This window comes from Micropterus salmoides, unplaced genomic scaffold, assembly GCF_014851395.1.
Source record: "Micropterus salmoides isolate LMB-PRFRI ecotype aquatic unplaced genomic scaffold, ASM1485139v1 Ms_hic_scaffold_23, whole genome shotgun sequence".
Classification (NCBI taxonomy): Eukaryota; Metazoa; Chordata; class Actinopteri; order Centrarchiformes; family Centrarchidae; genus Micropterus; species Micropterus salmoides.
In genome coordinates this window covers 7,217,466-7,242,397 of record NW_024041484.1, presented here as the reverse complement: position 1 = coordinate 7,242,397, position 24,932 = coordinate 7,217,466, and the positions used below count along the sequence as shown (strand labels likewise).

General features: G+C 40.9%; 1 long non-coding RNA gene across 2 annotated transcripts; it reads left to right on the top strand.

Moving 5' to 3' along the window:
- The first annotated feature begins 296 nt into the window (after positions 1–296).
- On the top strand, positions 297–24,242 carry LOC119918469. 2 transcript variants are annotated; one of them, XR_005447450.1, is made up of 4 exons: positions 297–415; positions 2,112–2,337; positions 6,946–7,055; positions 7,272–7,778. It is a non-coding gene; the product is annotated as an uncharacterized LOC119918469 (long non-coding RNA). The 2 variants fall into 2 exon arrangements; XR_005447449.1 differs by lacking the exons at positions 6,946–7,055; positions 7,272–7,778 and adding an exon at positions 23,143–24,242.
- The last annotated feature ends 690 nt before the right edge of the window (positions 24,243–24,932 follow it).

Here is a 24,932-nt window from a genome sequence, read left to right as displayed (position 1 = left end):
CTTTCAGTCATTACGGAAGGCAAAACATCATGATATCTCATTGGCGGGTCTCTTGGGGAAAACAGCAGGCCAGATATATTGTCATATAATTAAGTTTCTTAAAGAAACTGAGTTAGGAAAAAGAATTTAATTTATGTTTATTTTTTATTTTTTTATTTTATTTTTTCTTTGTTTTTGGTTTTGTTTATTTCATTTATTTCCTGCCTAATCTCTCGTTCCACACTCCAGTCCAGCTTGTGGCGGTAATGCACCGTTAAACTGGTTTGCCAACCGCCATTAAACCCTAAAGAAGAAGAAGAAGATGGTGCTCTTGTACTGCTGTGGATCGCGTAGGGAGACTGTAACTACAAGCTCTGCACACGCGCAGCTGCTTGAGGAAGACGCTAACTTTGGTCATCTCTTTGTCAATTCACAGGTACAGTAAAACTCATTTTTCTATGTTTAGCTTGGATAAGGATGGAATGTAAATGCAGTATAAAATCTTCTGTTGTGTTGTAAGATGAATTCGAGATGTGTGTGTGTGCAGCAAGCTTCATTTTGTAGCTAACTATTCTGACGTCATGATAAGTAGTTCTTTTTGTCATGAACTTAAGTCTCACACGGTATGTTAGATTTGTAAGTGAGAGTAACTAGTTTGAGCATTCTGTAACATGCGATAATATGTTCTAGACGTTGTTAAGAGTTTTAGCCAGCCAGTAGGGAGTAAGTGGTCAGAGGAAAGATACCATATTCAAGCTCATATTGCTGGTCACACACTGCGTTGAATACCCGAGTAGTATTGGTGCGTTCCATTTGACATGGGAAGTCGAAATTTCCGAGATTTCCGACTCGGGAAGTCGGGAGAACCGCACTGCCCCGACTTCGTGATCAAAGATGGCTGTCGGGGTATCACCATTTAGTGAAAGCTGTAGTTTATACTATTTATTAGCACTTCTGTGTACTTGTGACTCATATAAATGTTCGTACACAAAGTGCTGTCCAGCAGCTGACTGTGGAGGTGTTGCTACAGTGTTTAGTGTGAGTAAACACCGCACAATACGTTTTTTTAATGAACTGTCGTATCAATAGCTAATCTGGCTAGTAACGTTAGCTTCAGTACCGGAGGCTGCAGTTTCAGTACCATAATCCTAGGACCAGAACTGTATTTCTAGGACCCTTGTTTACTTCGATACTGCCAGCGCCCCCCACCACACGTCGGGGCGACGTGGACCGTGGAACTGTGATTGGTCGACTGGGAAGGCCAGCACAGGAAGTGCTCCGAGCTTTGAAGTAAATTCTACTAGGGGCCAAAACAGCGGCTGTAACACGGTGGATCAATATATTTGAGCGTCACAACCCAAGCGAAATGACTCATTTTACTATCAGAATGTGATCCATTCGGTCAATAACATTTGAAAAGTCAGTAACAGCTGCATGTATATATAATAATAATTTTACCCCCATTCAAGTTAGCGGATGTCTAAACCGGAAGTTAGCCTTCTCGGCCAGCAAAGGTCACCACAGTGGACGCTGTACCGCTACCACCAACTAGCGTTTGGCGGTGCAGAACGACGGAGACACTGAAACAGAAGTATAAATTGCGCTTAACATATCATGGTACCACCATATTGTTACGCACATGCGGTTAAGTGCAAGTGTGGGAGATAGTGTGACATACAAGAAATGTGTAGAAAGATTGTGTATGTGTATTTCATGCTAGTGTTAAAATAAATGTTATATAGATATAATTTTTTTGTAATTATTTAATATGTTAATATGAGAGTGACTGCAGAGGTATCGGAGTAAAGTGAATGTGTGTTTTGAGTTATATTACTTTGTTACATATTAGTATTTTGACTTATGTCAATTTCGGTATGTGGAATATCTGTTAAACTATTTTGATATGATGTGCTTATTTTGCGTAAGGTAGAATGTTTTATATATTGTATATTGTCAGTTTGGTTACATCATTTTGTTGTTTATTTGTGAAATGTTTAGTGTTAGTTTAACAGGCACTTTAAGCAGAGATTTAAAGATAATGTGACTAGGCCTTTATGTGATTGTAGTCAGAAATAAACAAGCTCTGGCTTGAGCACGACGCTAACTTTGGTCCTCTCTCTATCACTCCTCAGTGGCAACATAGTGCTTCCTAGCCTGTTTAACCTGCCGGTCCAGATTCTAGGTCTGAGCCAGACCTAGGGGGAATGCAGTCCACTAACACCATAAAATGTCTCCCAGCACAACAAAAACTCAGACGATGTTGGGTCAACATAAGGAAAGGCTGTAGTCACGGAGAGACCTCCACTTTGTTTTGAAACTGACAAAACCGACAGAGTTGGCTTTCATCCTATTGGACAGGTAAACTAACATTGCTGCAAAGCATGTGAAACATACTGTGGTGTTGTGCTTTAGTTGGCTAAAGTTAGATAATGTTAGCTCGTGGGCTAACGCCGAGCAGTTGCTAACCTTTATCCGGTGCAAAATACTACAGTTGAATGGCAGTCTACATTACTTCACAACGCGACTCATATTACTATCCTGTGTACCAGAAATTACATAATGGCACAAGGCAAATGTGGAGTGACTTTTTTATACTAGCCTAAAACATTAGTAATGCAAGGCAGGCGCAGCCAGCTAACATTAGCAAGGATCTACCGCTGTTTGCTTCATGCAGAAGTGCTGACATTGCTGAGCCTCCGGTGAAACAAATAATAACATTAATTCCCGAAAAGCAGGCAGACGAGCTTATGCTGATGTATAACGTCGGCTAAATGCAGTAAATGTAACATTATCATGTAACGTGCATAGATTACTTCAACTTCAAGCTGATAAAAATATTACTGTAACGTTGTAGTGGGAGTTTACCTGAGTTTCCAGCGTGCTGTGTGAAGCTGTCTCCCATTGAGTCTGTAGATGTGTCGGATTATGCTTGCTCATAAGATTGAACACTCATACGAGCACACACCTGGTTGCAATCTACAAACCAGACCAACAGGTCCTCATACCGAGCAGGTAGATTGTCAATTGTCCCAAAATGACATACAAGACCAAAACAACAAATATGTCCGTTGGAAAGTACAATGAAAAATAAGACCGTTTCCCAAAATGACACTTAAGAGCATTGGTACAAGTCTGTCACTTGTCACATGACGTTTAACATGTGGAAAACATGAAAGAAAGGTAAATCTATATATTTGCTGCCGGCTCACTTAGTTTGAGCTATATTCTGTACTCCATGGTTATATTTCTCTGTAATGGACAGTCAGTTTTAATAAATGTGGGCGTGATTGTTGGTGGCCCTGGTATCTGAGGCCTATTATATGTTTTCTTCTTTGTAACGCGTATGTGTGCGTGCATCAGAGAGCACGTGTAAGGGAGAGCTGGGCTCTCCTCGGGCTGGGGCTGGGTTAAGGCTGGAGTCACATGACATAAGTCATCTACAAAATCTAAAACATGTCAACTTTAACTACAACTGGGTTGTAATAAGCTATACAATAATCGACCTATACAGCCTTTTTTCTGATGAGGATAGGCTGATTTCATCAGCAGAGTCATGTGCAAATGAAAATCTTGTCAACTTCACATCTATAATATATTTTCTATATTATTTCGTGATTAAAGTTACTTAAATATTGTTAATATAGTAATTTATGTAGTTTCTTTCTTTGTGTGAGAATTGGAAACTCCACACCTGCTGCTAACTGCTAGCTGAATTTCAAAATGTCATGAGTGAAAAAGGCCCACTGGGCTAAGCTTAGTTGTTACCAATAAAGTATTTAGTATTTATGCATACATACATCATATTGGAGTTGATTCTGGGACGTTGTGGATGGTTAAAGGGAAGCATACAAAATATTATCATATACAGGAACATTATTCATTTTTTAAAGTCAAATAACCATCTGAGATACTGACAAAAAAGTTTTGTAGGCACAGAAATGTCACTGAAATGAGTCGTTACTACAACTATACACCAGATGGTGCTATAGGGTTTAAGATCTGAGCAGGAACCAGGTTTACATTAAATATTATATTGATAGTATGCCTTTATACATACATTTCAATTAGAAATGTTTCAGATTACATAAGCTAAAACATCACCTTCACAGAGACAAACTGTCACAGTTAAATGAAGTAATTCTGTGCTTCATTAATCAAAGGGACACAACAGCGGTGGCAAGCTGTCAATTTAAAAACACAAATAATAACTACTATTCTTATTATCTACTCGTGAAACTTGAAGATACTAAATAATACAATCTTATTTGACATTTCTGATATTTAGATTCTAATATTCATGAAAGATTCACACACTTGAATGTTACTTTTAATGATAACACAGCCAACATCTGAGCCCAAAATTAGTGACAAGACATGAAGTCATAATGGTATTAAGGAAGCGCTGATGCCCAAACAAATCAGAGCTAGTTAATTCCCTGTGCCCAAACTTTAAATCAATGTGGCATGATCAAGAGGTTCATTTCCAGAAGGACAATTACAGGGAACATTACAGGCTGTAGGTAAGAGGGTCAAAAACATTGTTCTGCCTGTCAGGAGAATGAATGTGTTTCTATTTTTGCTATGATGAGAGCACATAAGTTCTAGGTTGTGAGAACAATGTTGAACGTCTCTTGCAGAAATAATTTAAGTGCTATTTAGTATGTTTACTAATTCTGTCTGTAGGGCAGGTTGGGTGTGTTGTGTAAAAATATGGGGCTGGAAGCTTACTTGTATATTTATTTATAGAGTTGAGGACACAGAAGTCAATGTATGCAGGCTGGCTGCTGTGAGTGATAGAAAATATATAATAACATTCATATTCCAGCAAACCAGGCAATGTTTTGATGCTGAATAAATGCTGGCTTGTAGCTGGTAAAAACCTGTGCTGTGACAAACTGTGCAGCGGATAAATACAATATATATAATATGTAAGTCACCTGAACAGCACAACTGTTATGCAGTTAGAAATGAATACTTCCAACAAACTAAGAAGGAAACTGCTTTTAAACACAAAGGATTATGAATAAAAGAACATGGATGAAGGAAGAAAAAGAAAAAGAAGCTACAACCAGCAGGATGACAAGTTACCTTGGTATTCCCAAATACATACTATACTATTTGAGTAGCTAGTATAATATAGTTTAATTAACCGGAATTTAAATTAACAGGAAATTACCTCGTGAAAAACTCTAAAAAACAGAAAAGAGAAAGCCACACATCTTTACTGAGATATTAAATGTAGTTTTAGTTTTGTGCTTTGCATTGTTGGAGAATTCCTTTTTTTTTTTTTTTTCCAGTGAGAAGCACCTTTTCTTAATTGTACAGTGAGCGTTCGAGTTTTGAGCACCTGCTGTGCCTTGCGTTTTTGAAGGAGCGCTCTGAACGCATGGAGAAAAAACTCTGGGCAAAAAAGCGGCAACGTCATTCGCTTTTTTCCCCTCCATTGTCCAATCGAATGAATGGAGAGACAGGCCCTCAGTTGTGGTGACGGAAGTTTAGAGTTGCAACCGAACATCATTAAGCCAAAGCTGCTGGACCAACTGGTGGTACTACCAGTGGTGTCTCCCCTCTTTCTGAGGGTCTCGTGTACCCACACGAATCTCCGTTTCCATGTATCCTACATGTTTATACACTGCTCACCCTCAAACAGTGCCGGAGCAAGCGCCCTTCATTTGTCTTTATTTATTTTTTTTTAAAGCAGATTTTTTCAGCAAAAAAAACCACAGACCTGTGAGTTGTGATCAAGTTTCTGCTAATTTGACAGTTAGCAGCAAACCAAAGATTACAGATTGCTGGCGCTATAATTAGATTAGACAAAAAAGGCATTGCTGTGTGCCTTGCGTTTTTGAACTTGCAAAACGCTTTCTGTCTGCTACAGTTTGTACTGTAGTGTGTCTATAATCAGTCTAATAAACAAGCTGATTCTGAGTCACATGACTTTTGTTCAGATTAATTAATTACAAAAATATTGAACAGTTTAAATTTCTAAACTATAATTCAGACCAAAGACAACCTTTGCTTTGATTGCACCTTTAATTTGATATTTACCTGTGCCATTATTACATGTTGTTTGTGCTTATGCACTTCATGTAATCAGGTTGCACTTGGTCTCACTCTGCCTTCTGTCAAAAGCTTTATGAATGCAAATGCTGTTGTATAATAACATACACTATGCTCCAAACATAACACTAACATCTTGGGCGTGTCACCTCTTCTTGCAGAGTGCTTAATGCTTTAATAAGTGAAATATAATCATATACAAAAAGTAGAAACGTTTAAATACGTTAAGCTGAGATGACTGAATTCCATCCAGAAACATCAAACATTTTATTGTATTTATAATAAACATTTGAGAATGTGAAATGCTAAATATTCCTCTTTAACATCTGACATTAACAAAACCTGAAACATAATAAATCTCTTAATTCTTGACTCTTGAAAATGTAATGACAGCTTATTAAACCCAGTGTAACATTAACTAAATAAAACTGTAACATTGCATGATCAACAATAAACCTGTAACCTGTTTGTTAATAATTAACGTGATGGCAGCCAGCGGGACGAAAATGATTACATTAATCGACTACCACAAGTTTGGACAGTAAACAAACGCTCATTCATCTTTTCATAACGAACGACAGTCGGACCATACCTCCAGTAGACTGTAGCTAAAGTAAGAAGCAAGCTAACTTTAGATGGCCAATGCTGAAATAAACATGTTTAATCACCACATATTACTAACCCATTTTGTGTTCAGCGCTTCTTTTGTTTGGGTCTTGTTGTATGAATTTTTAAAGCCAAAGTTTATGATGAATGGCTCAACAGCTACCAGTGTTTGTTGTCCTCTCGTACATGTGGCTGCACGCAGCAGATACTACGTGTTATGTAGGCAGGTTATAGGTAACGGAGGGAGGGGAATAATAGTAAGCTCATCAGACGTTTCCTAAAAATAAACATTGTTCACAGGACGAGTCTCAAGTAGAGTCTGAAGTCACTGTCAGAAGCCATCTCTGGATTGGGACAATTTGGCGGTACATACTGCAGCCTGGTTGAACAGGGAAACTTTCATGCACCAGGTAAAGATTTAGTTTAGTTTGTACAGATCAAAATGTCTTATTACTTTAGATGCAGGATTTAAAGTTGCACTAAAGTGGCCCAAAATGATGAAGCAATTTGTCCAACACTGTTTTACTACTGTTTTGTTATCTGGCCTCTCCCTCTTTCTGTCTTCATTAGTCGCCTCCAGACTGACTGGAGTTATTTGATTAGAGTTCCATTTCATTCTGTTACAGCGGATGAGGACCCAGAATGAGGACATATGAAGATAAATAGGCTTGACTGTTGAGTGTACATGTATCTGTTTAGCCTGTGATTTATCCACCCCAAATGTTCAACTAGATTTTGTTTGAGACATTTCTGATAATCATAAACATAATCATGCTAATGAGTTAAAATGTTCCTTTAATACGCCCCAAATACTAGAACCAAATCTACAAAAGTCTTGGTAATGACTGAAAAGTCATGTGAAATGCAGCCTGACCCAGAGGAGTACTTTGTCTCATGTACTGCTGCACATGAGGAACAAGTGGCAGAATGAGCTTGTGCTGCTGACAGATGTATTGCCTTTGGCTCTGAGCCCACAGCTTCCTACTATGTTCCCGCTTGGTAGTAATCACTCCGAAATAGTTGAGTGACTTCCAGTAGAAATAGCTGAAGGACTGTCTCTCTCCCCTTCGCTCCACATCAGTTTCAAGGACAGTGACCAGAGCAAATTTGGGAAAATAAAGCTGTATCTGTTATTTTCATTATTTTTCTCTGTGGAACCCAAAAAAGATATTTTCCATAACTGGGCCTTTAGGATTACGCAACCATAAATAAAAGCACATCAGGAATAGCAACAATGTGAAATGCGAACATGGCTGAAGTTAAAGCTAAATAAAGAGATAGTGCACTATAATTGGAATGAGGTCGTAGAAACTCATCACCTTTATGATTAGTTTATGTTTGCTTGCATCAGAGAGGTCGGAGGCTCTTGTGTTCACATGATGTGGAAGGATAAGTCGTGTCATTTAGTGTAACTGGATGGTATGAAAACAAATGACCAATGTTTAGACCATGATGCCTCAGCTTCAGCGCCTCAGCTTCGGACTGCTGTCTTGGGAAAAATACACTGGCACAGTGCCGCATGGGATACAGAAAGCTGATGTATACACAAGGATTTTACTGATGGCTTTGCCTCATGGCCGCATGTTGTGCCCATGGCATCAACATCATATTCATAATCACTGCCTAGCACAACAGTGTGATCTGTCCCACTTATATTCTATAAGTATTTTCATCAAACTGAATCATCTCATACCAATTGGTTTCACATTTTCTTTCTTGAAAGTCATGAGGAATGCCCCGCTGTATTACATTTACAGTTACTCATTTGACAGACGCTTTTATCCAAAGCGACAAAAAGGAACAACATACACCTCACACATATATATACCTCTATAATGCCTGAAGATTATGTGATAATGCAGGTGTTTCCTTTAAAGCCCTTATCATTTCAGTTTATATTGTGATTTAGTGGTGCATCAAGTATTAACAAACAAAAATGCATTCAATAAAATTATGAGGGTCTGGGGCTCCAGTTATCCCCTTAGACGGGCTGGTAATCTGGCCTTGTCTGCTGCTTTTTTTAGATGTTACATAAAACTGATAAAGCTACATATCAATTTTAACATTGTAATGACAGATCCTGGCATCTAGATTTACCAATAAATGGACTGCAGTCATTTGGAAATCCCCGATCAACAAAGGCAGCCTTTCTGTCCTCTTCAACTTTTCCCCTTCACCATGGCTGTCGAAAGGGTACCATTGTAGCATTCACTACACCTAAAAGCAGTTTGGAGTGTCCTGCCATAAATAAAGGATACTTGTTTATCAGCAGGTTTAACCACCAAGCCACAATACTCATTTCAAAGACTTTTTATATCAGTACATTATTATGTAACTCTCTGCACATCTTGCAGCCTTTGCAATCTATGACCGTTTAACCACGACCAACGGTCTCGAAGCCAGGCCAAATGTGGGAGAAACCCAACATTTGATCTCATCTGGACCAGATCCACGACAGAGAAATTACAGCTCCATCTGTCATCCACAGAGACACACATCATCTCCTGCGGCAAAGACTCTCTTCTCCAGAGCTTGATGCTGAAATGATAAGGGAACAAGGGTGATATTTGCCCGAAACCATGCGATACAAGATAGAGTGGCACGCAACCTTCTTTGGCTCTTTGTCTCCCCTCTGAAACAATCCATTACTTTTAATTTAAAGTTATAAATTCTAATTACTACAGTTCTAAAGTGCCAATTTCAAAGCTGGCAAAACTTTGGTAGTGATCAGTTTTTGCAAATGAGAGCTGGAAGAGCTTCTCATGTCATTTTGATTTTTCTAGCAAGTTAAGTTAGAGTGACATATGGACAAATAGTGGTGGATGGGATGAAATACTGATGATATTGCTGACACAGCTGGGTATTTTACTAGAAACATAATCAATCGCACCATGAAAGGGGCAAAGTTTGATGGTGCTCTAGTAGTAGTCTAATTCTTTTGAAGGTACATGTCTATTTAGTTGGTGTCCACAACCTCCACTAATTCCACAGTACAAGATGAAAATGACATGTATACTATAAATCTAATTTGAAATTTGTGAAACTGAGACTGGGTCATGGATCCCTTTATTATGTATCCACATGCAACAATCCACAGAGTACTAGGTTCAGGCTAAGTTCACAGAAATATGATAGTGGAAGTTAAAAGAAGTAAGTAAACTGTGAGCTCTGAAAATGGATTTACTTCTTAGCAAATGCTGTGTTCCACAAGGTTATGTCCTGTTGCCTTATCAGCTACCTATGCTAGTACCGTTCTCCTTGCTAACAAAAACTGAAGAACATTTGCTACCTGTGCTGAACCACTTATCAAGACACCAAACCAATGAGATGTAATGCGAGAAAACATTTTGGATTCAGCATTCAATAGCTCCATTTCTATTGCGCTTTTATCCAAAGTGCTTTCGGGAGCTATTTGGGGTTAAGTGTCTTGTCCAAAGACACCTCAACATGTGGACTGGAGGAAGTGAGGATGAAACCCGGTGATCATTGCATGACCCACTCTGCCTCCTGAGACACAGCCGCGCAGCGATAGGCTGCTATTCACTGTGAATGGGACCTGGGGTTGCAGCAGCTACAGGTTCATTAGAGGCAGAAGAACTAGCTGTCAGAAGTGGAGTTTGAACCCGCTAACTGTTAGTTACAGCGTTACAGTGACTCTGTGACTGGTGCTTTAACACAGAGATTTCAGTGCTAAAATCTTGTTGCTGACTGCTGCTTGTTTAGCACTGATGGCCTCTCGATCATGAAGCATCCAGTCAGTCATTTAAGTCACAGTTTGGATTTAAGTATAGCCTACAGTCATGGCTCCTGTCATCCTGGGGACGATAGAAAATGTGTGGGACAAAGAGAAATATTCTCTGGGACGCCTCTGGGACGAAAGGGATTGTGTGTATGTTTATTTATTACTATCACTTAGCAAATGACAAACTGAACCGACCGAGCGCTGACTACAACGGAGTGTGTCTCCTAATGCTGTTACTACAGTCACTCTCACTGGCTGGCTGCTCACCTGTTGCTACGGTACATGTCCATCTATCCTCTCAGTCACAAACGGCTTGCTGACCTCTCAATCACACTGTGCAGGCTAACACGTTAAGCGCCACACATCAATCTTCTCCCACAGTGAAAAACAAATCTATATTCTGATAATGTCGACAAGCGATGTAAAGTAAAGTAAAGTAACCCCCCAGCCCCACCCTCGCGCGCTGAGACACAGCCAGCAGACTCGCTGGTAGGTGAGGACGGAGGTGAAAAAGGTTCGCTATGATGTTGTAAGTGGATTAACGGCCCACTCTGCCACCTCTATGCTAGATTATGACCTTCGGGTTATGTCTACATTTACCCAGAGGAAAAAAGTCTTTTGGGCTTTTGCTGGTCAGACAGCTGTGGGGAAATCCGTCCAGCCTACAAGAGGAGACAGTTAATATTAGTATAATTGTTTGATATATAACTTTTATACTGTGCCCATATGTTCATGGGAAAAGCTGCTAAATTTTGGTTTCATTTTATTGTGACAGAAAATCTAACTGACAAGACAAATGTGTGTTTTGTAGTTTTGTATAGTTTGCATGAACCTTTGAAATTGTGCAAAAAAAGAAAATGTGTTACAGTCAATGAAGTAATGTGCTTACTCTGCGAGACTGACTACAACTCAGCTATTTAACTATATCTATACATGTTGATTTTTATATATGACCCAAACTACTAAAATGGATTGAAACTGAAAGGTGGGATTTACTTTGGTATTTGGCAGTTACAGTATGTAAAGTTTTTCCAACTCATAATTCAAATATATACATTGGTATTGGTTTGAAAGTGCAAAGTTGGAATATAACATAAACATATGCATTTGTGTGTCTCTATTTGGGTTTGTGTGTGTGTGTAATCTGTGCGTGCAGTCAGAGGAGCAGTGATTAACGCTCATCTCTACTTTCTAGTGGATTAGTCTCAGAGCATCGTGTGTATCGTCACGATAACGGCAAGAGGATGTGACCCGTTATGGGAGCAGTGTCCCACCCCTCGTCCTCTGTCTCTGTTTCAGCGTGGACTTAATTCAGTAATAAAAACATGGTTATGGCCTTTTCAAAAACATGGAATATTGTTACTACTACTCTTTTAAGAAGAATAACTACTTTATTAATCCCCCTTTTCACTTTGTTGTTATTTGCTTTCATTCTGTGTGTACACATACACAAACATGACCTACAGAAGGTTTTTTAACTGAATTCTTAGAGTGATGGGGCTGCCGCATAGCACACGGCCCCAAGCAGTTAGGGGTTTGGTGCCTTGCTCCAGGTCACCTCGGTAGTGTCTAGAAGGTGAACAGGCACCTCTCCAGCTACCACACCTCACCGTACTGACTGCGGCAACCCTCCCCCAACGGACTGAGCGACTGCTGCCAATGTTAGGATTTGTGTTTAGCTGTGTTTGGCTGTTAAAGTTGCTAAAATGGCACTGAGGCTAAATTGAAAAGCTGGTCAGCATTTTATCACTGAAGCAGGATTACAACTTAAGACTCTCATCCTATAAATAATGTGATGGTCCATGAAATTTTCATTTCATGGCTGTAGGATACTAGCAAAGATACTAAAATGTAAGCCTTGTCAGGAAAAAAAGTGAGAAATGACAGGTGATAAAAGAGACTAAGATGTCACGTCTTAAAACTGATCAGTCTCTTATCTTACCATCCTTCCTGCTGTCACTGTATTTTTCTTTTTTGAAACGGACAGTAAATTGCCTAGGTCATTGTATCTGTCAGTTGCTTACACAAACATTTTCCATTTTACCATGATAAAGGAAGGGATGAACAGTGAGAGTGCAGTTTGTTCAGGCTGGAGACACATTAAGATTATTAAGCTTGGTAGTGAAACAGTCATACAAATCTTGGAGACATACAAATGTTTGCTGCCAAAGCCAGTCACGCGAGATAACAAACAAAATGTTAGACTGTCCCTTTAACACCATCTTTTCCATCCGGACAGTCTGAGAGGGATCCACTAATCTGGTGTCAAGATGTTACAGATTTTGTTTTGAACTTGCAGTGGGAGATTTGGAAAAAATCCTCTTTATGTTGTGTCATTTTACATTGCAGTATTACTATATATAATGATATAGTACATCTGAAAAATCTATTGAAAAACTGTTAATGGAATAAAACAACCAGACAGGAATGTCTGTTTTCAAGCAAATCCAGAACATCTAACAATAAAGATGAGCCTACTTCAATACAAAAATCAGACTGGAGCAAAGAGATGGACTGAGTTACGTCCCCGCCTTGTCTAAGGGAGTGGGACGAAAAAAAGATGAATAAACCGGGTGGAAAAACCAAGGATGACTCAAAACACGTGTCAAGTTAATGTATTTATTCTTAAACGAAATATAACAAAAGGGGTTTAATCAACAAAAGGCGATCTCTGCCCACACCAGAGACGTTGCGGCTTAGGCCTATATAACGTAAATAAACAACATAAGATACAACATAGTGGACCACACAGTCTCCACGGCCCCCACCGTGCTGGGGAAGCACGCATGGAGGTCACCCGCTGCTCACCACACCGGCTTCCACTGCTCAGGAATGCCGAGCCGACGGCTACCTCCATGGAGTCTCCGACCTTACGGTGCGTGGAGAAGTTGCAAGTGGCATCCCGCCGGTCACGTCCTACAAGCCACACAGTATGCCACACAGGCTAATGTGGGTAACCACGGAAGGATGAGTGAGTGAATGAGCCGACGACCCAGAGCACTCCACTGGCTCGGCTTACATAGCCCTCTAATTGCCTCTGATCGGCCCCAGCTGTGGGCTCCACCCAGCATCACACTCAGCGGGTACAGGTACACACCTGCAGGAGAGAGACAGACACACCCACAGCAACACCAGCTGGACTCCAGGCTGTGCTGGTGTATAGAACTCTCTTTTCCACTGCCCCCATCACTCCTGTGCAGGACTAACTGTTGCAGATTGGCTGGAACAATGTTTTCTTTCTTTCTTTGCCATTTACAGAGACAGGGCTGTGTAGGAAAACAGATTCTTTTAGAGCAATCACTTACTATACCTTTAGGGTACATGTCATGTACCTGTACTGTCCACTGTTTGATTCCAGATGGGGACCTTAATTGCATGTCATGCCCGCGTCTCTCTACACTGTAGAGGTCCATCCAGACAGCCAGATAGACAGCAGACACAGTTTAAGCAATCAGAGTTGGCTCTGTTACAAAAATTAGCTTTCGTTTACGGCCCTTTTTTTAAGTGGAATCAGCATGTTATCTGATGACTCAAACATTTTTTTGCCAGTGTACTGTCAATGGGCTCTTGGTGCGACTCCAGCCTAAGGATAGTTCTATGGCTGCCATGTGTTCATGAAAGGTGCCTCTTATTGTGATTTTAAATTTCATAACACTTGCAACAAAAATGTCAAACAAACCTACCACAGGCACCAAAATGATTTCAGTAGTCTCATGTGGTGTGAAGATGGCATTAAAAACTATTTTGTATTTATAGAGGGTAGACGTGTGTGTAAAAGATGACTTAGCACACTTAGCGGCCTTTGAGCATCAGGCAACTTTTAGGGTATGAAACCTTTAGCACTCAGCAGAAAGAGAAAGATGCTTTGAACACAGAAAAGACAGCAGGGCAGATAACTTAGGTCACCTTTGTTCCTCATTATGTCATCAGACAGACGTGGTCTTGAGTTTGCCTTTGAAGGAGGTGGATTATTGAAAAATTGGATTACATAACACTACAGCACACAGTCATTATTAATGTGAATTTAACCCATTATACTGTAGGCATCAGGTGAGTTTTAAAGGACTCCTGTGATGTCTACTAACACTCTGCTTCTTAGCCGTTATGTAATTCGGAGGCTGTTTTGACACCTACGGTCACATCGGGATGCTCCTCACGAGGTCCATTAATGGTTGATAACAGAGTCTTATTGTAACAGCTCAACAGTACACTTGTCTGCTGTTTCGATCCAGCTCCCATTCCAACACAGACCAGCTTTTATGTAAATTCTTCAAGCTAATCTTTTACTTATCTTTATTATATCATGCACCCTTGTTTCTTCGTTAGTAGGTTCATCATTGCAAACATTCCTGCTACTTGGATAGCTAATACACCAACTATGTTTAAACCATTCTGATTCAATGGAAAAAGCGACATAATAATGTTTTTAAGTAAATAACTACAGTGTAATAACTAAAATCCAATCAGTGAGCATTAAAATCCTGCTGCTGTGCTTCTTATGGCGGGCTGAATTTAGAGACTCGATGTCATACGGGTGTGTATGTATGGGGAAGGTTGAGGACCCAAATGCAGGACACGAAGCCTGAGCAGATGCAGTTCGAAGGGTTTATTAAACAAACAAAAGCCAAACACACTTACTGGCAAAGTGGCTGAATTCAAAAGACATAGACTGAGGGAAAACACAGGCTATATATACGCTCAGGGCTAACGAGCAGGGAGGGAGTCAAGAGGTGAAAGACATGAGGGACTAATCAGAGATAGGAACAAGCTAGACACAAACACCAGATACTGACTACTACAAAATAAACCAGGAAGTAAAGACAACAGACCAGGGGCCTGTACCACGAAGCGAGTTCAACAAACCCAGGAAATGTTTTCGTTATCTGGCTTAACTGACCCTAACAATCGCGACCGGGATAAGCGGTACCACGAAGCTGGTTATCAACTCGGTAAGTTAACCCAGGGTTTCCCAATCCAGCCGGGAGTGCGTTTACATAAAAGAGGCGGTGTTAGCAGCAGATGACCAATCACAGACATGAACAAGTCCACTGTCAGCAGAGCGTCATATTTTATGAACGAGGATTAAACTGTAACACTACAGAAATACGTCTATGAAGATTCTCAGTCATCCAGGTCATAGTTATCCAACGAAGGTTAAAATCAAGGGCAACTGGACTTGGTTGAAGATACTGGAAGACGTTTCGTCCCTCATCCAAAGGACTTCTTCAGTTCTGACTGACTGGCAGGGAAACTCAGCTATTTAACCTCAGTGGGGTCGTTGTTCTACAGACAGAAGCATGGCTGTGCCATGGGCTCACCGGTATCCCCGATTGTGGCAAACATCTACATGGAAGAAGTGGAGAATAAAGCCCTCAACTCCTTCAGAGGAACAGCACCGAGCCACTGGTACAGATATGTGGACGAAACCTGGGTCAAAATTAAAAGCCAGGACGTTCAAGCCTTCACAGAACACATCAACTCTGTGGACAGTAACATCAAGTTCACACGAGAAGATGTTCACAACAACAGTTTGGCCTTCCTGGACTGCGCTGTACACATTGAAGAGGACAGGAGCCTGCAGATTGGTGTTTACAGAAAACCCACACACACAGACCAATACCTACTGTTCGATTCCCACCACCCACTGGAGCACAAGCTAGGGGTCATGAGAACACTGCACCACAGAGCGGAAAACATACCAACAAGCGCCCAAGCCAGAGAGAAGGAACAGAACCACCTGAAGGGGGCACTTACAGCCTGTGGATACCCTAAATGGACCTTTGTGAAAACAGCCACAAGATCCAAGAAGAACAAAACTACAGGGGAGGAGGAAAAGAAGGTCAAACGCAACAACATTGTGATTCCATACGTGTCTGGAGTATCAGAGAAACTCAGGAGGATTTTCAACAAACATAACATCCCTGTGTTTTTTAAACCCAAGAACACACTAAGACAGATGCTGGTACACCCCAAAGACCGCACACCCAAACACAAGAAAAGCAATCTAGTGTATGCGGTCCAATGCAGTGAGGAATGCACAGACCTGTATATTGGGGAGACTAAACAACCACTACACAAACGCATGGCTCAACACAGAAGGGCCAACTCCTCAGGTCAAGACTCTGCAGTCTACTTACATCTGAAGGACAGAGGACACTCGTTTGAGGACCACCAGGTGCACATTTTAGACAGAGAAGATGGATGGTTTGAAAGAGGTGTCAAGGAAGTCATCTACACCAGGGTTGAGAAGCCGTCATTGAACAGGGGAGGGGGTCTACGCCACCACTTACAATGCTGTCCTTTCATCACTTCCCTGGAAACTCAACAAACGTAACCTATTGGCCTCAGGTGAAGATACCAACGATGGTCGTTCAGTCTTGGCCACAGGTAGTCTTAACGACTGTAACGACTGTCGTCACAGCAACAAGGAACACTAACGAACCAGCGGTATCGATGACCCGGGCCAACGACCCCACTGAGGTTAAATAGCTGAGTTTCCCTGCCAGTCAGTCAGAACTGAAGAAGTCCTTTGGATGAGGGACGAAACGTCTTCCAGTATCTTCAACCAAGTCCAGTTGCCCTTGATTTTAACCTTCGTTGGATAACTACAGAAATACGACAGCAGCACGCCTGCAGCTGACACATGCAGGGAGACAGAAATTCACCGACAGTGTGAATGCCTAAATGAACAGGCGTAGTCTATAATAATGTGTTGATTTGATGTGTTCTTATGAGCTGTATGAAAATATCAACCTTATTCTTTCAGCTTGGCTGTGTTTCTGCGTTTATATATATATATATATATATATATATTATAAAAACAGTGGCTGAGTCCAAAAGTATAATCCAAAGAACACAAGATGAAACAATAATCCACAAGCTGGCCAGGCAGCAGCAAACACAGGTGACAGCGCATGAGCAATGAACCACAATGATCCAACGCAGACTGAACATGCCACAGGCATTAAGTAGTGAGGCAAACAAGCGGGGCAGGATCATAAAACAGGTGGATCACATCAAGGAGAACAGAACAGGAAGCAAAGCTAGACAAGAAAATCAGGCTCAGAAGATTCCAAAATAAAACAGGAAGTAAAGTGCACGGGAACACACCAGGACAGATCTACCAAAGTAAAAAACAAACTATGGAAAGACTGCAAAATCAGGGCATGGACTGAGACAGGACCGAACAGGAGACAGGACTCTACTAGAACATGGAGATATAGGACTAAGGACTCGAACAGGTTAAAAAAGATGCAGATAAACATAAGAATAAACTAAGCTACAAAACCCTAAACAAGAGAGAGAACAAGATCAAATAATAAAACAGAAATACACAGACCAGGATAACACCAACATGAACTAAAGCACAGAACTAAGAACTAAGGCACTGGACTAAGAACTGAGGCAAGGAACTAAAATGTAGGACTAAGACCTAAGATAAGAAGCAAGACATAAATAACTAGGGACAAATAACGAGAGAAACAGAAGCAAATAGAAAGACACATGAAACAATGGCAAAAACCAGAAACACACAACATACAACTCAAACATAACCCAAAACTAAACTCATAACAGTTTTATCATATTTTAACTTATTTCTTTGTTTTTTCTGCAGCTATTTACTATTTAATTCAGTCTTGCCACTCTCATCAACTAACCAGCTCTGTTAAACTCACTGTACACCCTCTGCCCAGCACCAAACAACAGACAAAGGTAGCGACTAACTGGTGAACAGTCAGCATCTACAGAGACAAATATTTTTCTCAGTGCTATAAGCAGAGTGAATATTGGACTTAGATTCATCAGTTCACCTGAAATGCAACTCCAAATGAATGCTACTGCTTGTTGCTCTGTGAAACCCCTCCACAAGATATCATAATCACTCAGAAAAAATCACAATATGAAAAATGTTCTATATTCTGTAGCTATAGACAGAACCTTAGGCCAACTGTGTCAGCAGACAAGTTTGATCCTGATTAAGTTAAGCACAGAGCTTTGCTCTATACGTGTGCATGAAAGAGGTTCACTATTAAAAACCTGATTACATAACAAGGACTGGCTAGAGGCTCCGAAAAACAAAATCTTAGGCCTCTTTTATTGCCACAGAACATGATGTCACAGAACAATTAAACATTTGGTATCTGCAGTTTAACACCAAACTAACTGATGCCACACAAGGGCTTCACAAAAACTCCAAAGAAGTGCTGCGAAGCAGTTGGCATGTCATTTCGGGACCTGGCAGGATAATAAAGACCTAATGTGTATAGTGTGTTTTTGTTTCATTTTTTTTAAGCCAAGCTACCTGTTTCCTTATTTCCACTATTTGTGCTATGCTAAGCTAGCCAGCTGCTGATTGTAGCTTCATATTTAACGTACAGACATAAGAAGTGGTACGAATCTTCTTTCTTGGCATGAAAGCGAATTTTATTTCATATTTCCTTCCCTTGTCTACTTCTGCTTCCAGCACTGATTTCCTTTGTTTCCCAGAATGCTATTTGACAGACCTTAGAGAATTTACCTCCAGTGGGGTGGAGGTGATCAATGGTAACAGCAACTTGTTCCTCGTAGCAGGTTGTGGCTTTCATTAAAAACTCCATAACTCTGTATGTCTGCCCAAATGGTCTAAAAACAGCACTCAATTCTAAGGGACTCACAAAAATCTGATAATAATACTTCAAATCCCTGGCACTTCTGCACACACAGATCAGCTGACACACTTCATTAGCATTAGCATGGTAAGCTAGTAAACAGCAGAATGGCCCCGCGCCGCTGCCGGCTGTCTACATGGGAAAGAAGTTAGTAGCTATTCCCAGCAGATGCGTTATTCATTTTCCCATGTCAAATTTTTGATTCACTCACAGCTGGCAGGGGTGAACCAGGATGAATGCATCCAAATACAACTGAGAAAGCCTTCAGATTTGACTGATTAAGTTTAACATGTCTGATGTGGTGTGAACATTGTCGTAGTTTAGCTGTTTCATGTCACAGTAATATTTTGATGAGGATTCCAGATGACTTTGTCAACAGTAGGAAGACTAACTTTAGCTCCCGGTCCCATAGCTTCTTCTTAAAATGCAGACTGAACAAGTTCTCTCCTGGGAAATAGTCGTTTGTCATTTTCCCCTTTAAACGGGTCCAGACATGGTACTCACTGACATGCTTATTAAAGCAGATGTGTATGGTTATCTGCGTGGCTGTGGAGGCTGTGATAGTAAGATTCTAAAGGCTGGATTCACGTTAGTGACAGTCTTTCCCCCAACACTTTAATTAAAAATATTTATTAGACACCGTCAGGCCGCTATAAAATCAACAATGTTCACACAAGGGGCTATACAAGTTTAAAATTCTCTTACCAACCACAGCATAAACTGCAGATTCAGTTCTGGACAGCAGTAGCCCCATCTTGGTTGTACTTGCTTCAACTACCATAACTGTTTGTATTTGTGGTAAGCATGTGAGGGATCATGGTTTTGTTGCTAAGCTTGTGACATTAACTAATTGTCTCAGGCATCTATAGTGATGGATAGTGAGTGAGGTAGTGTGAACCTCCTGTCCTTTACGTGACTTGTTGAAGCTACTCACTAGCCAGCCAATAGTCCTGTCCATAGGAATTACATCCATATTGGACAACTGCGCATGTATTCACATCCCGGGGCTAAAACGAAACAGCTAAATTTCAGGTTCTGATGTCAGTTCCTTCAGGATAAAAGAGGAGAAGTTTCTGGACAGTTAACAATATAATAAAAGAAGAAGCAGAAAGATGATTTTCTACACAAAACATGAATGACATTCAAATGTGTCAAACATTAAAAACTTTGCTTTTGTGCAATCTTCTTGAAGTACAATTAGAAGTAGATGAAACAGGCTGAGGAAAGTCAGTAAAAAGCAAATTAAAACAATACATATTAAAATACTCTTGGAATAAGCTCTGGGCATGCCATTATGTTGCCTGACATCAGACACAAATGTCAACTCGTTACACTCCATTTCCATCTTCAATCCGACATTGCCTTCACTGCCTCTAACTGATTTCCGTGCCGGAGGGGGATTCCAGGTTCCCTAACCAATCATTAGAGACCAGCATATCCACCTGAATCTAACGTTGACAGTGATGCGTAGCTATACCAACAGACAAGTAAAAACAAACTACAGCACTTGATTTTAGAACAGCTTTGGCGTCTATCTTGTCTATAGTGGTTGTCATTGTTGTTATTACCCCTCCTTGGTTCCAGCGCACAGCTTGACAATGCTTGACAACAGCTTTAGAACGGATGTTTTCCTGCTGCTATCCTGCTGTAAATGAAATTTGCATCTTGAAATCCCCGACATTTCTCTTTGTGGTGAACTGAAATAAGGTCCTCTGGCTCTCCACACAAGGCCTGCAGAGGTACTTGGCTCCACAAGATAAAACTTAAAAAACATCCACAGCACATACTGAGAGAAATCAAGGAAAAATATTTTGAGTGAAAACAAAAACTCACATGGAAGACATCGAACCACATATTCACACATGAACTTTTGAATTGACAAAGAAAGGGCAAGGCAATAAAAGATGAATGAGAGCAACCATAAAAAAACTCCCATCCTCCTAAGTGCAAGCTGTAATCACTCTCTCCTTTTCTCTCTCTATCCATCATTTCCCCATCAGACAAAGTTTTGACATTGCTGTCCACCAGCCACCCCAACACTTCACCTCACCTCCATTATCTCTCTCTTCCTTCATCACGTCCCTACACTCAAATGCTGACTCGTCCCTTTCTGCCTCCTAATCATTCATACTCTCCAGTCTTGATGCTCCACATGGGGAACTTTTAAAAACCAAACTGTTGCACGTGACCACAGTCTTGGCCAAGAAAAATTGACCATTCTGCAACTTTATTCACAACATTTAGTGAATCTATATAAAGAAAGCTTTGGTGCACACATCAGAGATGCTCACAAGTCTTTGAGCTAGAATCTCAAGTCTCTCGTGGTTATTACGAATGTTGAATGTTGTATCACCTGCTGCGTTCAATCCAGGTTGCTTATAAAACTGCATAGCTATAAGGAATTCTGTAACCTGTTTTTCATTTACAGAGCACAACCATGTAATGTGCAATGCAATTATTGACGGCTTATTAAAAACTGTAAATCAACACACTCCCCAGACTCTTAAACCCAGTGTATCATTATCTAAACAAAACTGTGACGTTGCATAATCAACAATAAACCTGTAACCTGTTTTTAACTTACAGAGCACAACCATGCAGCCTAATGTCTACAAAGACTACTTATTATTTCATTTCATTTATTTGTTTATTTGACAGGGACAGTGCTCATTAATTAACAGTGAAATAACTGTAAATGAGCCAGAGTTAGCTCAACAGGCTAATTTAATTATATAATATAATTATAAGCTTACAGGGGCGGCGCGGTGGTGCAGTGGTTAGCACTGTCTCCTCACAGCAAGAAGGTCGTGGGTTCAAACACCAGTTGCCCCGGCCTTTCTGTGTGGCGATTGCATGTTCTCCCCGTGTCTGCGTGGGTTCTCTCCGGGTGCTCCGGCTTCCTCCCACCATCCAAAGACATGCAGGCTAGGTTAATTGGTGTCTCTAAAGGTGTGGATGTGTGTGGTTGTTTGTCTATGTGTGGCCCTGCGATGGACTGGCGACCTGTCCAGGGTGTACCCCACCTTTCGCCCAATGTCAGCTGGGATAGGCTCCAGCCCCCCCGCAACCCTGTACACAGGATACGCGGTTGACGATGGATAAGCTGAAGCAAGAAGCAAGCTAACGTTAGATGGCCATTGCTGAACATCTTTACTCACCTCAGGTTACTAACCTATTTGCGTTCAGCGCTTCTTTGTTCAGGTCTTGTAAAGTTGTAACAGGTGCCACATAAGCAAGACTTTAACACCGTCCACACTGGGTTAGCATCTTGCATTTGGCGTGAAGTCTGCTACTCTCTGAATACAGTCGGTCCAGCGAGCCACAGCCACACAAGAGCACATTCACATTGTAATATTGTTGACTCTCTGCAAGGAGAAGAATAAAGGTCTGCCCAAAAAGTGGCTAGGCGCTTTTTTTTCAAAGAAAAGTCACCAAATCTAGCGAGAACGTTGCTAAGACAACACTGAATGAATTGTAATGTTGATCTGTATCTGCTGGTTGTATAAATAGATTATACTGTTTATACTAACTGTTTGATAACCAGTTGTAGCCACATTAACTTTTTATAGCGATATCAGTGTTGTGTTTAAATGTTGCTTCTGCAGCCCCCAGATGGTCAAAAATCAGTTACTGCAGGTTTACAGTTAGGGATAAATCTTTAGCTGACATAATGTTATAGTATTGCGCTTGTTTGTATACAAATAGTTAGTTAGTGTGACCTAGCCTTCTCTCTCACCTCTACACACCCTGCAAAACGCTCCATAAAGTGGCCATGCTTTTTGGCTTATGTGTTTTGGAAAGCAACAAAAATTGGCAGATGTAAATCTTATTCAATTCTAATATACAAAAGGTGTCAGGGTACGGGGTTTAAGACCCTGTTTGACCATCTGAAAATTTCAGTGAAAGCATACTGACAGCTTAGGGCATGTCTACATCCATCTATGACTAACTTTGAGAGTGCACTTTATAACCTACATAGAACAAATGGACTAAGAAGATGTGACATGTGATACAGTGTGAAAGAAGGTGATGTGAGATGGATGTGTTCTTCAAAAGATGTGTTGTGCCTCTGCTGTCCTGAATCCTTTCCCCTGCCTCTTCATACAGGACAGGACTGCGGAAATAATTCATGTGTGTCTGTCCTCCCTGGGAAAGAAAATGCTGCCGACATGTCTGGGACGAGAGGAGATGGGAGGAGAGCGACGTCTGAAAATAGAGGAGGGGATGACAGAGGCAGAGATGGATGGGTGGAGTGAAAGAGCGAGGCAGAAAAGAGCGTGTGTGGGACAGAGAGAGACTTGTCAAAACTTGGCCTCTTCGCTGCCTCGCCAACTGCTTTTAGCATTCCGCTCTTTCTCAGGGCAGTTTGTGTGGATGTGTGTGCTTGCGTGTTTAAGGACTGAACGGCCTGCTATCTCAAATCCGACACTCAACTCCTGGCAACAGTTTTAAGTCAAGAAAATTAAATTCTTGAGTAGAAATAAGCAGATAAACAGAGTTTTCCTTTACAAATATTGCATATATCGGATAGACATCTAAAACCATCTTCATAAAAAATGCAGCAAGCTCTCACCATCATTATGTCTCACGCACATACACGCTGTCAGTTCTTTTCCTCTGCTGTCTTGGACCAGTGGTGGTCTGACTAAGTGAAACAAAATAACACGCATGCTCAAATTCTGATCCAGAGCTTTAGTGATTTGTGAATGTGTGTATGTGCACTGTGTGTATATGTAGGCATGTTCTCATATTTATCCTGAGAACCACTGAACCTCTTTCTATGACTTTCAAAGGACATTTAATTTTATTATTTTTGAGTCTAACATTATGATTATGGTAAAAAAAAGAGCTACAAATGAAAATAGATTTGATTCTGAGTTGAGCTGGATTATCCTCAGGAAACCCCCTGAACCATCTCAAGAATATGTGGAACTCCTTACTTTGAACCCTTTCATTGACCCTTCTAGACCCTTCAAGGACACCAGTAAACTCTTAATGATCCAAAAAGATTTCTAATATTCTGTTTTAAGTTTCCCCTGCAATTTTCTTGAGGACTCCAGGGCACTTCTCAGGAACTTTGCAACCTCGTCAAGGACCCAAAAACTAATTGGTAACTTTACTGGGGGTGCAGCTCTTGCAGGACATATGATAACAGTGACACTTGTATTCCAAAATATGAGAATAAATATCAAATCATCATATTTGAATGAATGGTTGGTTATATGGACCTAATGGCTAAACACACAGATGCATAGGTCACATTTACATCTAGAAATGTCTCATCTTCTTTTGGCTGCTCCATCTCACTGGCAAACCGACCTGGATGGCCTTCCTGACGCAACCCTCCCCATTTATCCGGGCTTTGTACTGACAGTTAGGATTGCACTGCTCTGGCTTGTGCATCCCCACTGGCTGGGGGGTAAACTTTGGGGTTCAGTGTCCTGCCCATGGACAGAAGGAGGCTTAGGGACCAACCCTGAGACGCATTATGGCGTCTCACACAGACACTGTAGGGTACCTATTGTGTCAAATAACTACACTATTTATTTGACGTCCTGAGGTGAGAATGGACATTTTCATTATGTGCATGTTAGCATGCAGATTTTAGCATTTAGCTCAAAGCACTGTAGTGTCACAGAGCCGTTAGCATGGCTATATACTCTTTTTGAAATCACATAACTACCAATCTGCCCGGGAAGCATTAAGTGGCCAAATGTACGTGAGGTACATTCCTCTCTCTTTCCAACAATGGCGAAGCCTAGAAATCACCTCTGCTAGAAGCCATTCAAGAGCTCCTTGGGGCCCCTCTTCAGGCACCGCTGCAAGTTGCCAGAGTTCTCTGTTTGAGAACCACTGCGTTGTGATCAGGAGGTTGTTAGTTGTAATTCTATTAAAAA